This window comes from Mus pahari, chromosome 10 (assembly GCF_900095145.1).
Source record: "Mus pahari chromosome 10, PAHARI_EIJ_v1.1, whole genome shotgun sequence".
NCBI classification, from domain to species: domain Eukaryota; kingdom Metazoa; phylum Chordata; class Mammalia; order Rodentia; family Muridae; genus Mus; species Mus pahari.
Window position 1 is genome coordinate 37,934,885 of NC_034599.1, and position 12,842 is coordinate 37,947,726.

Below are 12,842 nucleotides of genomic sequence, written 5' to 3' on the forward strand. Positions count from 1 at the left end.
TCTGGACATCCTGTGTGGTCATGTCAATCATAAGAACAGAGGGTGGGCCTCATTCAAAGCAGGTAAGAGCTGGCCCTGACCTTCAGAAACAGACTCTGTTAAAGCAAAAACCATCTCTTTTTTTCATTCATTGAAAACACAGGAAGAGCAATGCCTACCTCCGGGACAATGAGAACCAGAAAAGCAGGGAACAGCTCGGACTTTTCCACCTGTGTCTCCAGTGCCTGGCACAGACTGGCACATAGTAGGTACTCACACGGTATCTGTTGAAATAATGAAAGGAAAAAAGGAATGAACTTAGAAATGGTGTAAGCTGCTAGGTACTTAACATGTTGGATAGGAGTTCATAATCTAAGTATAATTTTGCCCCAACCCAAACTCCCCATCTGTGGTCCTGTCTTTGACCTAGCTCAAAGGCACCATCCATCGACTGCCCCTGTGACAGCCTCTCTCTCCCAAGACTGTGGAGCACTGTAGTGGGAGCTGACACTTCCGCTTGGCTTCTGCTTTCTCACGCACCTGCCCGAATATGACCTCTTAACACCAACAATCTGGCTGCCCCATAGGCTGTTCAGTTTCTCCAAGTAAAGAGAGGTACTCCTTGAACATGACTCAGATTGAATCATCTCTGACCCCTCCTCCCCCCACCAATTCTATGTCTCTATTTTGAGCATAAAACCTAACCTGCGTGGCTTTCTCCCTCTCATGCACAGCGGCCCCTCCAGAACCTTGGACAGCGCTCACAAGCTGCAACCACAAATAGATACAATTGCATGAGCCAGCAGTTGTTACCCCTGACACTTACCCTGTCACGGAGGGCAGGGAACATCTCTTCCAGGCATATATCTACCCAACACACATGTAATGGGGCCTGTTCTGCACAGGAGCTCTATAAACAATTACCGATTCACACTAGTGGCCAGTTGATGGAGTGGACAATCATAGCCTGAAGACAGACCACCGAAATCCTGAGTGGCTGCGCATGCTGTCTGGAGCCCCAACCCTCCTGCACTGAATGGCAACTTTTCTTAGTCAGTGGTTCCTGCACTATCCTCTCCTGTCCTCGTGGGACTACTACATCATTAATCGTGATTTTTTCCGGGTGGGACAGAGAGGGAGCTGACAGCCAGCAGACAATGTTTGGTGGCGAAAAGGACAGAGAAAATCAGAGGGGCAGTCAGATTAATTACAGGTTTTCTCTCAGCTGTGGGCAACAAGATCTTGATTACTTCTCCTGCCGCTCCAGGCTCCTCAAGACAAATGGGTGTTTGCTTCCCCGCTGCTCTTTCATTCCCCCTGGCTGGGAGAAAGAGCAAGCAACAGGCAGCTGCTCAGATAGAGGGTCTGGGGTGGTGGCAGGCCACCATAAGGGAACAAGCCACCCCCTCTCCCAGACTCCGTGGCCACTTGAGAATTTAATGTTGTCTCCTAACACAGTTGAGGAGCACTTTGTAAATACCTCATCTCTTTAGCAACAGGTAAGATAGCGCCAGAATGCAACACTGCATGGAGAGTCAAGACCTGGACACACAAGCTCTGTAAGTCAACTCTTGAGCATCAGTTTCTGATGTTGAGAAATGAAGGAATTAGGCTAAATGTTCTCAAACGGTCTTTTCATCTCTGAAATCCTACAGTTCTAAGGGTAGAATTTCACGATAACACAGCATTTATTGACTATTTATGGATGTTTACTATGTGCAAAAAAAAAAAAACATTTTCAATTCATTTGGTCCTCAGAAGACCCCTGTGGGGTAGACTCACTCATTCATTCTCCCCACCGGCAGAAACAAAGCCAGAGGACAGAGGGTTGAGTGGCTTGCCAAGGCCATGCAACTAGTAAAGTCAGAAACAGGACCATCATAACCAGGACCCTATTTTTACTCACCACGCTTTACCCCCACCTTCTCTGTGTATCCTAGAACCTAGCATACAGTAGGTGCTTGACGACAGGTGGGAACACAGTAATGCTATACAGTGATGTCAGAGCACAGGGCATGGTATACACCTCAAGCCATCTGCACATCTTGCTGAGTTAGGAAGTATGAGTCTGAGGATGCCCTCTGGAAAACCTGCAGCCCCTGTCTCCTCAACCATTAATGTTTCCCATAAAGAGCTGTTCCTGGGCCTTCATAATGAGTTATGAGATGGCAGAGTCGACAGGGAGCATTGGCAGCGGGAGCTGAGCCTGAACTGATTTATCATTAGGGACAAAATGAAGAATTGATAGCTGGACAGATTGCCCAACCCAAGCCTTTTGGGGCATGTCCCATGTTCATTGTAACTATAGGTACTTGATAGTCAATAGACCACTGAGCAAGGGACACCCATCGAGAATTCTCAACTACTATTAAACAGAATGTATTGGACTCAACCCTCTCACACATAACACACCTAAACCATCCCCAAATAGATTTCAGACTAACTCACCTTTAAACAAGCCTCCCTCACTAGAGAACAGAGAACATGCCTGCTTTCTTATCCCCACTGCTACTATGTGTCCTTACACTGACGGTTTAATTTCTCTGGGCTTTGTTTCCAGAGCCATAAGACCACAGTGGACTGTACCCCTCACTGGAAAGACAGGTGCCTAGATCTCAGACAACACATTCAGTAATGGTCTTCCTTTCTTCGTCTCTCCAGCCCCATTCAGCCTTTCCATCCAGCTCCTACACACAAGGTAGCCAAACCTGCATCCACACATCCTGACAAGACTTTCGCCAAGGCCTGCTTACTGGAATTACTCCAGAGCCTTCACCTCTACAACGTAGTTCCAAGTCAACCTTGTTCTGGAAGCTCTTCCTTCGGTCACAGAATCTCTCCCGGCAATACCAGAAACCCTCCATGTAGCCCCAGGAGCTCTCTCTGCAGCAATCAGTCCCCCTACCCGACTCAACCTCAGCCAGACCAGGAAAAATATCAGCACACTACAGGTGAAGACCTATGTGACCTCAGGCTTGTCATTTAACCTCTGAGGGTCCCTGTTTCCTTTTCAGGAACAAGAGCAAATTTCACTCACACTTCCTACCTTTCGGGGTTACTAAGATGACCAGATGTTGTGATGCCTGAAGAATTGCTTTGCAGATGAAGAAAGTACTTTGGGAGCAACATAGCGCAGACAGTTTCCATGCCTAGACTGGCCAACGCACCTGACTCCTCAGTGTGGATCTGCCTTGTACTTTGTCCCCTCTTTGAATATTTAAATCGAGTGACTACTGCCTACAGGCTGTTCTCCAAGCCCTGGCACAGAGTCCACGCCTTCACCATGTGTGATGTTAGATGACATGAATCTGACGTTCAACAAGTACAGGCCACCATTACAGACAGCAAAGGGAAAGCATGTGGCTGTTTTAGCTCAAGGGGTCCGGCCTTCTGCCCGCAGGCTGCATTTGGCCAAGGATAACAATGAATGGGACGCACCACGGAACTTTAAACTTACGTAAGCCATTATTTTTTTTCTTTTTGTGATTATTGTTATTATTTGTAATTTGGTTTGCATGGTTCTTGACTGTGAACTTTTGTAGATGATAGTGTGATTGCTAAAGCCGAGGCTCTCAACCTTCCTAATGCTGCAACTTCTTAAAACAGTTCCTCAGGTTGTGCTGACCCCCAACCAGGAAATTATTTTACCAGTTCATAACTGTAATTTTGCTACTGTTATTAATCATAGTGTAAATATCTGATGTGCAGTGTACCTGACTTGCAACCTCTGTGAAAGGGGTCATTTGCCTTTCAAAGGGGCCAAACCCTACAGGCTGAGAACCGTTGCTCTAAAGGGTGACAAGAAGAAGAAACACCTGGCTGGGGATAGTAGCACAAGATGGCCTATTAGGATTGAGTTAAAGACAGAAGTCAATGGGCAGGGAGTATATCAGTTCGGAGAAAACAGCACGTGAGGTCCCTGTTGGGACATGAGTCTTGCTTTTAGAAATGGCTGTGTCTACTGCAATAGACAAGCCCAGAGATTCCTCGATGTGAATCTTCCATCACAATCAATGCTCTCATTGCTGCAGAGAGATAATTAAGACAAAGCTAATCCACTCCCTGATTCCCTGATTTCCTAGGCCTAGGATAAACCATGTCACCTAAAGCAGATGTCCCCAGCAAGCCTCACACTGGACCTATCACCCTTCAGATAAGATTTGCAGGGCTCAGCCTCCTCATCTCCTGCCTCTGTGCAGGTGGTTGGCTGTAAAAATATGGAGAGCCAATTGTCAGCCTCAGGTGCACACAGACTCCCACAGAGTCTGATGGGAATGGTGGGACTGGCTTGGGGTGTAAGAAATGGTCCTGGCATTTATCTGAGCCACTGGGCTGCCCTGGAGAGAGATGAGCTCCTTGGAGAGATTATACATCATGGCTTTGGAGGAGAGCAGCTCACTGCTGGAGTGTGGGTATACATTCAGAGCCCCCGCAAAGGAGTGTCTGTGAAGGAGCAGAGGGGATACAGAGGGGAAAGATAAAGGGAGAGTGGATCTTAGGGTGGGGTCTAATCACTTCTGAAAAAAAGAAGACCTTTCTCCTCTGTTGGAATCTCACTGATATTTTGGAGCTGGAGGGGGCCCGTCATGTAGACTCTTGTGTGAGCCTTTTAGAGAGCCTGAAAGAAGCTAGGATGCTCAAGCTAGAAAGAAGTGGGATGGGGTGATATCCTGCATCATAGCAGAGAGTCAAAGTGTCACGCTGGAAAGTCAGAGGCATGTCTGAGACTCACAGATGATGATACCCAGGATCAAAGCCAGAGGTTGGCAATCTAATGTGACAAGGAAGAAGTCCCAAGGCCTGGGGCTTCTAGGGCACCCTTGGCCTGGCTACATCACCCCAAGTGGACACCTTCAATGTACCCCTTTTGTCTGTAACCACATACATAAGCAATTTGATGTCCTAGATGCCATTTGCAGAAAGCAGGACTCTACCAGCTTTGTCTTAAATCCTAGCCAACACAGGCAGAGATTCAGCCACCTGGGCAAACATTCCTGGACCAGCCCCTCAGCTCTCCCAGCAGTAGAAAAACTTAAAAACCCAAATAAAGGTCCAGAGGCTGGGTGTGTAGTTCCGTTGATAGAGAACTTTCCCAGCATGCACAAGGCCCTGAGTTCTACCTTTAGTACCACTTAAGATGGAGTAATGGCATATGTCCATGATCCCAGCACTTGGAAAGAAGAAGCAGGAGAGTCAGAAAGTACATAGTGTATCTTTGGGTACATAGTGGGTATAAGGCCAGCCTGAGCCACATGCAAGTCTATATTGACAACAACGTAAGTTTCTATGATAAAAGTTCACACAATGTAATAGACGCCCCTTTCAAAATTCAGAGCGACTCACTCACTCTACAGGCCAGCAAGACTCATCTAGAAGCATGAGGATGGCCCAACCTAACCCTTTCCTCTGTCCATCTCAGTCACTGCTAATTGTCACCCACTTAAGGCAGAGTCTAGCACGGGCTCCCTGAGGAGGCTAAGGGTACAAAGTGGCTCCGGCCAGCTATCCCTGGAAGAGGCCTGAGGCCCTACGTCAGTTTTGGAGAGAGGACTTTAGGTTTCAGTCTACAGTGTCCTGTTTGCATTTTAATAGAAAAAGGTTGGTTTGCTCTTTCGACTAAAAGCTTGATCAATAATTTAAAAAGCAGAGTGCCACGAGTCTCTCCTTGGCTGACTCTAAGGCTAGCAAGCACTCCGTACCCCCGAGCCTGAGTCCCTGGTCAGGAGAGGGGGGGCTGATCACACCTGAACTGGTCATGCTCGATTGCTCAGGGATGTTGGGCCTGCCTAGGACTCTCCTACCCTCTCTGGCACATTCCTTCCTGGTACAGATGCTTTGGCTACCCAAGGGGAAGTGGCGTTGCTACTCAGAGATGAAAGTCTCCTCCCTCCAGGCATCCTTTCTTCACCATGGCTACCTTCACCTCAGTCACTCTGCAGTCCCAGTCACTCATACCCCCCAGAGACTCCAGCTTCCGTGCATTCTCAGCTCACTAGATCCCAGACTCTCCATTCGAGGAGAGTGGTCTCATGGAAGAAGCCACTGGGTCATCATATTCAGCCATCGTCTCCAGGAGCTACTCTACAGAAGCCCTTGGCCAAAAGCCCCAGAAGAAATCACATCAGGGTCACATCACTTCTGCTTGCTGTTGGCCTGAGGCACCAAGCCTCTCTGTAGGCTGAGAGTTCAGGAGCTAGCAATTCTTACCCATCCCTCCCCTAGTTGCAACAACCTAAGCTAAGCATTCAATATCCTCTCCAATACACACATCGTCACAGGAGACTCGGTGACAGAGTACATAACCTAAGGACCCATCTCTGGCTGCCAGAAGCAGAAGGAAAGGCTAAGAATGCTATTTCACACCCAGATGGCACTGCCATGTTGGAGATGCATGGTCTAGCAGCTCCAGGGCAATGCACCACTAGTCATGAATGCCTAGCCTGCCCTGGTTCATGCTAATACACATGAGAATGGCAGGATGCACTGGCTTCCTCAAGGAGCTCCAGAGAAAACCCAGTGACCTTATTTGATGACAAAAGGACATGGGAACTCAGGAAAAGGTACATCAAAACTGCAGCTTTCTCGTTAATGTAAATTTTGCCAGGGCTGGAAGGTAGAGACAGAAAGGCATCCTGTACCATCACTGCTGGGGTAGGAATCTTGGAAGATGCAGGCTATGGGCCAGGCTTCCTGATAACACACTAAGGAGAGTAAGGGACAACCACAAAGAATAACTGTAATGGTTAATTTTGATTGACAACTTGATTGGATTTAGAAATACCTAGTGTATTAACAGGGTAGACCTTTGGTTTGGTTATGTCAAGTAAGAACATTCCCAGAGAGGAGTAACTGAGGAGTAAAGATGTTCTCTGACTGTGAACAGAACCATTCCATGGCCTGGGCACCCAGACTGACTAGAAGGAGGATGGGGGAGGAGAAAGAGAGCTGAGAGCCAGCCTTTTCCTTTCTCTGCTTCCTGGCCTACACTTACATAAGCAAGCATCCTCATGCTCCTACTGCCACAGCTGTGAACCTTGTGCACTACCATGCATCCCCAGCTCTAAGCCTCCCTTAACTTGCTTCTCCTTGGATATGTGGCCATGGCGATGGGGGAAAGTATCAATATAGAACTCAAGCCAACAACCTGCCCGACACTCATTGCATGGGAGGTGCCTCCAAAGATGTATGTCTAAGATTCTAAGGGAGTTGGGGGTTCTCCAAGGCCTCAAAGGCCAAGGTTAAGAAAGTTGAACTTGTTCCTCTGGGCAATAAAGAGCTTTGTGGGTTTGGGGATAGGTGTAGTAGGTAGGAGTAGTGTGGAGGGAAACAGCAAGAACGGGGTACCCGGTTGGTGTGGGGTTCAGGGAGAAGAGGGGGGCTGCAGAAGGGCAAAGAGCACTTTGAGAGAGGAACAGGAGTATGAGAAACCCTGAAAGAAACCCAGCCGAAAATCAGGGTACAGAGACTGTTCCCAGAAACTACAAAAGAACGTTTCTGAGCATCCAGGCATTGAGGAGCGGCACGCGTTCTGTGGATCTGCAAGTTGGACAGAGCCCCGGGCAGCTCCAGAGCCAGCCTCCACAAGACAGGGGACATCAAGCATGCTGCTGGGTCTGCCTTGGGCCCAGCCCGAAACCTGGAGCTTTACTGCTGGGTGACTTTGAGGGAAGGGGGTCTGACCTTAGAGTCAGAAGGTCAAGCTCAAAGCTGGCTATGCACTTGTTGCCTGTATTTTCTGTAAAAGTTCTCTGTATTTTCCCGTGAAGCAGATCTGCTTCCATCTACTTCACAGCATCACCCCAACATCAGAGAAGGTGCCGCACTCGAGAGACATGGTACTCATTTGCAGTCGAATTAAGACAGGCTTTTCCTAAATGTGATCTCTGTGGTCAGTTCTAGCAGCCCTCCCTCCAGACACTGCAATATTCCTTAGCTTATCCTCTAGAATGTATGTCCGATTCCCTACCTCTCTTCATTCATTGCCTGGATTAATCTTTGGTCTCGTTTTCTATAAAACACCTAGGATAGTGTTTCCCATGTAGTAGGAGCTCTGTAAATTCATGATTGATTGATTGATGCATTGATTATTGATTGATTTGATGGTTGATAAAAGTAAACCTATAACAAGTCTAGGGAGACAGCTCAGTGGATGAAGCACTTCTCCAAATATGAGGACCTGAATCTGAACCCAAGAAGCCATGTGAAGCTGGAAGTGGCAGAGCATGGCTACAACCCATGTGCCTATGGTGAAATGGGAGGAAGGGAAAGGAGAACTCCCAGACATTTAAGGGCCAACTAGCCTACCATATGCAATGACAACAACAAGAGTCCCTGCCTTTTGTTTGTTTGATTGGTTGGTTGGTTAGTTGGTTAGTTGGTTAGTTGCTTGTTTGGTTAGTTTGGTTTGGTTTTTTTTTTTTTTTTTTTTTTTTTTTTTTTTTTTTTTTTTTTTGAGACATTGTTTCTATGTATAACTTGGCTGTCCTGGAACTCTGTAGACTAGACTCTAGCCTTAAACTCAGAGATCCACCAGCCTCTGTCTCCCAAGTGCTGAGATGAAAGATGTGTGCCACCATGCCCAACAAGAAAACTCCAGCATCACAGAACAAGAGTCCTTCTCTTAAACAAAGTGGAAATCAAGGATTCACACACACACACACACACACACATACACACACATGAGGTTGACCTCTGCATATATACCACAGCACATGTCTACTCACCACCACGGTCAGACTCATGAGCACACATGCATGCACACATACATAGATACATACATACATACACAAACACACAAAGATTTTTTTTTAAGAAGGTGTTTTAATCATATTCATCTTCGCCCTACTTAGTGGCTCATCTCAACAGTAATGGTAGTAATAGTAACATGGACACTAGCTAGAGATTCTGCCGTCCCTGCCTGGTCCACTGAATGTTCTCTGTTAGTCTCAGCAGGAGGTGATGCTACCAACCCAGGCTCCACTGCTCACACATGTGACCTCAGGTGAGTGTGCAATCTCTCCAGACCTCAGTTTCTCCATCTGTAGCTAGGGGAAACGTCAGACATCTGTAAGTTGCTTTCAGAGTCTTGCTGGGGGTCTTGTTGTGCCCAAAAGCAAGTGCTCAAAGCTCGACAGCTGTTATTGTTACTGGTGCTGCGACTGTCCAGGGCCAAATCACCGTGGTCAGGGGGAAGTATTTGGTACAAATTTTCCATCAGAGCAGATGATTGTGAGCATCCGGCGACAAGCAAGGCTTCTCATTGCTTTAAACTGCAGAAGCAGTTGGACACCCAAAGCCATCTTAATGTCCCCGTTATCAAATGACATCTGGGGTTAGGGGCACGGAATGGATCAGCCACCCTTATGGTGCCAACCCAGCGTTAATGGTGCAAGTGAATTACAAACAAGGCCCACCTGCTGTGCTCAGCAACAAAACCCGGCAGGAGGGTAATTGCCCAGAACCAGAGCACAGGGGGACACAGCTAGCATGAAACGCATTAACCACAGGAAGGACAACTTCCTAACACTTTCCTTTTTCCATGAGACCCAAAGAGAAGTCAGCAGGCAAGAGAATGAAGGCACCAGATGGAAAACTCCAGCATCACAGAACAAAGGCACTTCTAGACTACTGCAGCTGGCCCTCCAGTCTAACCCAGAGCCTCCTAAGACCCAGGCTGGCTGTATACAGCCTGATGATCCCAGTGCAACTCGGGAACTGTCTTGGTTACTTTTCTGTTGCCGTGTCAAAACACTATATCCAAGGTAAGTAAAAGGAAGCACTTAGTTTGGGGTCGTGGATGCAGAGGGTTAGGGTCCATGCCCATCATGGCAAGGGATAATGGCAGCAGGCAGGCATGGTGTTGGAGAAGTAGCTGAGAGCTTATATCTGATCCAAAATCATGATGGAGAGAGAGAGAGAGAGAGAGAGAGAGAGAGAGAGAGAGAGAGAGAGAGAACTAGGGATGGTACTTGAGCTTTTGAAAACCTCAAAACCTCTCCCAGTGGTACACCTCATTTATCAAGGCTACGCCCCCTAATCCTTTCCAAATAGTTCCATCAACTAGGGACCAAACATTCAAATATATGATCATATATGGGCCATTCTCATTCAAAACCCCACAGGCACCAAAGATATCCAACACCAAGTCTCAGCTGGGAGCTTCCTGCCGTGACAGGCAGCCTCCTTTATGTTAAGCTACCCAACATGAGGACTCCGAAGGCTCCGAAGGCACTTCCAGCCCCCGAGGGATAGGTAGGCATAAAATCCATCCATTTGTTCATGTGTACGCTTGCCATGCATTTTTAGAAAGAAATCTAATCTAATCAACTCCCCTCCAAAGACTAAGAGGCAGAAATTCAAGGTAGGTAAGTAATTTACAAAGAATAGCCAACACAGGCCATGATCAGACCTGGCAGCTCTTCCCACAGGACTGACCTGGCCTTGTGGACAAATTTTAGGACATTCAGTTCAATCACCAACAACACTGTAGGACTTACCATCACCCTGGCAGCCTGGTGTACAGAGTCAAGGTACAGTCCTAGGGCCCCGAGTTTCCTACAGCTCAGCCTTCATGCTCCTACCTCAGGGCCTGTTCCTGGACTCCGATGGTACACTCCACCCTGACTCCTAGGAGAGCATCCTTCTTACCCCTCCACCTCTAGCAAGTCTCACTTGGAATACTAATACGACCGGCATCCTTACATGTCTTATTTCTATAGGTTTCTCCTGTACACACTTGCCAAAATGTAAGCCAATCCAAAAATAGAGTTTTTCTCTATTTCTCTATTGTACCTAGAGCAATGCCTATCATGCAATAGTGTCCTGTGACTGGACATGGAAGCACATGTATGGGAATAACATGCAGTGGAGACATCAACCATACAGAATGAAGGTCTATGTTGTGGAGGGCCCTGGGCCACCACAGGTTACTGCGTCTGCTTGAAAAGGGGGGGCAGCCCGGAGGGCCCATAGAGTTAACACCTTCTATTGATCATTGTGACAACAGAGCCAAGGGCAACATTGCAAGCTTCCTAGTTGCGATTTTCTTGACAGCAAATAAGATGAGGTGAGGAATTTCAAAGCTTTGTCCTAGACATGGGAGAACCCACAGCCACATTGGCTATCTTAGCACAGAAGGGGCAGTATGCCAGGCTCTGTCTACCGGTCACATTCTGGAGTGAAGGGCCACCAGGAGAAGAAGTAGGTGGACCCTCAAGAGGGGAACTAACTGGGTCTGGACATGAAGTATTCCCTTAAAAGCTCACATGTTGATGGCCTGGTCCCTAGCAGGTGACTCAAATACTGAGAAGCCATCAGATCACGAGGGCTCAGATTTCGTTGGCACTTGAAACAATGGATTCATGAGTTGACTGGAATTGCTGGGAGGTAGAGTCTGGTTAGAGGAAGTAAGTCAGTGTGGGTGTTCCCTCCTTTTCTCTCCCTTACCTGGCTCCTGTCAGCTGGGCAGTTGCTCTGTCATGCACATCTCTGTCTCTCCAGAGGCCCAGGAACACTGTGTCAATGGAAACTACCAAAACCATAAACCAAAATGAAATGTTCTTCCTTTAAGTTGTTTTGTCAAGCACTTTATCACAAAGACAAGAACACACACATACACAAACACATACACACACTCATGCACACATATATGCACACACTCATGCACACATATATGTGCACACACAGACACATACACACACTCATGCACACACATGCACATACATAAATACATAGACACAGATACACACACATATACACTCATGCAAACACACACGCACATACATACATGTACACACACACACACACACACACACACACACACACACACGGCTCATTGCAGTGACTTAGGTTCCTAAACCTTATTTCTGAAAGAATTTGGAGTTCAGAGATTTGAGCTAGAAAGGCCCCAGAATGCTAAGCTCTGCTGAATGGCAGATTTTTGTGGGAGTCTTGTGGATGCTATTTTTCTTTTCTTGACTACTTTATTGGGTTCTTATACCTACCTACCTCCCAACCCCCTTTTTCCATCCCAATTCCTTCCAACCCTCCAAAACCAGGTTGAAGAGAGAGGCTAGAAAGGGGGCATAGATCTCTTTACACTATTTCCTGCTGATGTGAGGCATCAGGTACCTAGGGGCAAATTCAGTCCTCGTCAGAATATCCATTAAGCCAGCAAACTCAGCAAACCAGCATTCCCACAATAGCAGAAGCAGGGACCACCACCGCCACCGCCACCGCCACCACTACCACCACCACCAGCAGCAGCAGCAGCAGCAGCAGCAGCAGCAGCAGCAGCAGCATCTGCAGCTGGCAAGCATCATCCTCCCCAGGGGCACAAGACAATCACAGTTAATGGCTGTGTCCACACTGAAGCAGTCCCGTATCCCACACCTGGAACTAAAACAAAAACATATGCACATAACGTAGCCGGGTTTGTTAAGACACCAAGATTCTCACTAGAGCATCGAGAAGATCAGAAGGCAGAGGGGCGGGTAGATGGTGGAGACTGATCACGAGGCTTCCGGTAGAAATGAGGGTTCTACCAGGAGCCGGGCTAGAGTCTGTTCATGCTGTATTCTAGCACAAAACTTGTCTACACTTTGTCTGTGCCCTGAGATGTGGCAGAAAGCTGAGTGCAAAGCAGATGGCTAGATAAGCCAGAGAAGGACATTTCAGAAAAGCCCAGTGTGCGGTGTGTGGCGTGCATTCTACTTCAGCCAGGTTTACAGTGAGACTTAGGAGGCAAAAAGCAGAACAGAAAGATTGGAAATTTTGCAATTGGTTTAAAAAAAAAAAAAAAGGCTCTATGATTATTGCCTCCCTTTAAGCTGTTTTCCTGGGCATTTGGTCATTCTGATGAGAGA

The 12,842-nt window shown here is 47.4% G+C and overlaps 1 protein-coding gene across 1 annotated transcript in view; it reads right to left on the bottom strand.

The window, feature by feature from the left end:
* The window catches only part of Grik4 (glutamate ionotropic receptor kainate type subunit 4), a 417,019-nt gene that overhangs the window by 294,362 nt on the left and 109,815 nt on the right, over positions 1-12,842 (bottom strand). Inside the window, exon 2 of the mRNA XM_021205965.1 lies at positions 159-263. The gene's annotated coding sequence lies outside the window, so the exon portion shown is untranslated. The remainder of the gene's footprint in view (positions 1-158; positions 264-12,842) is intronic.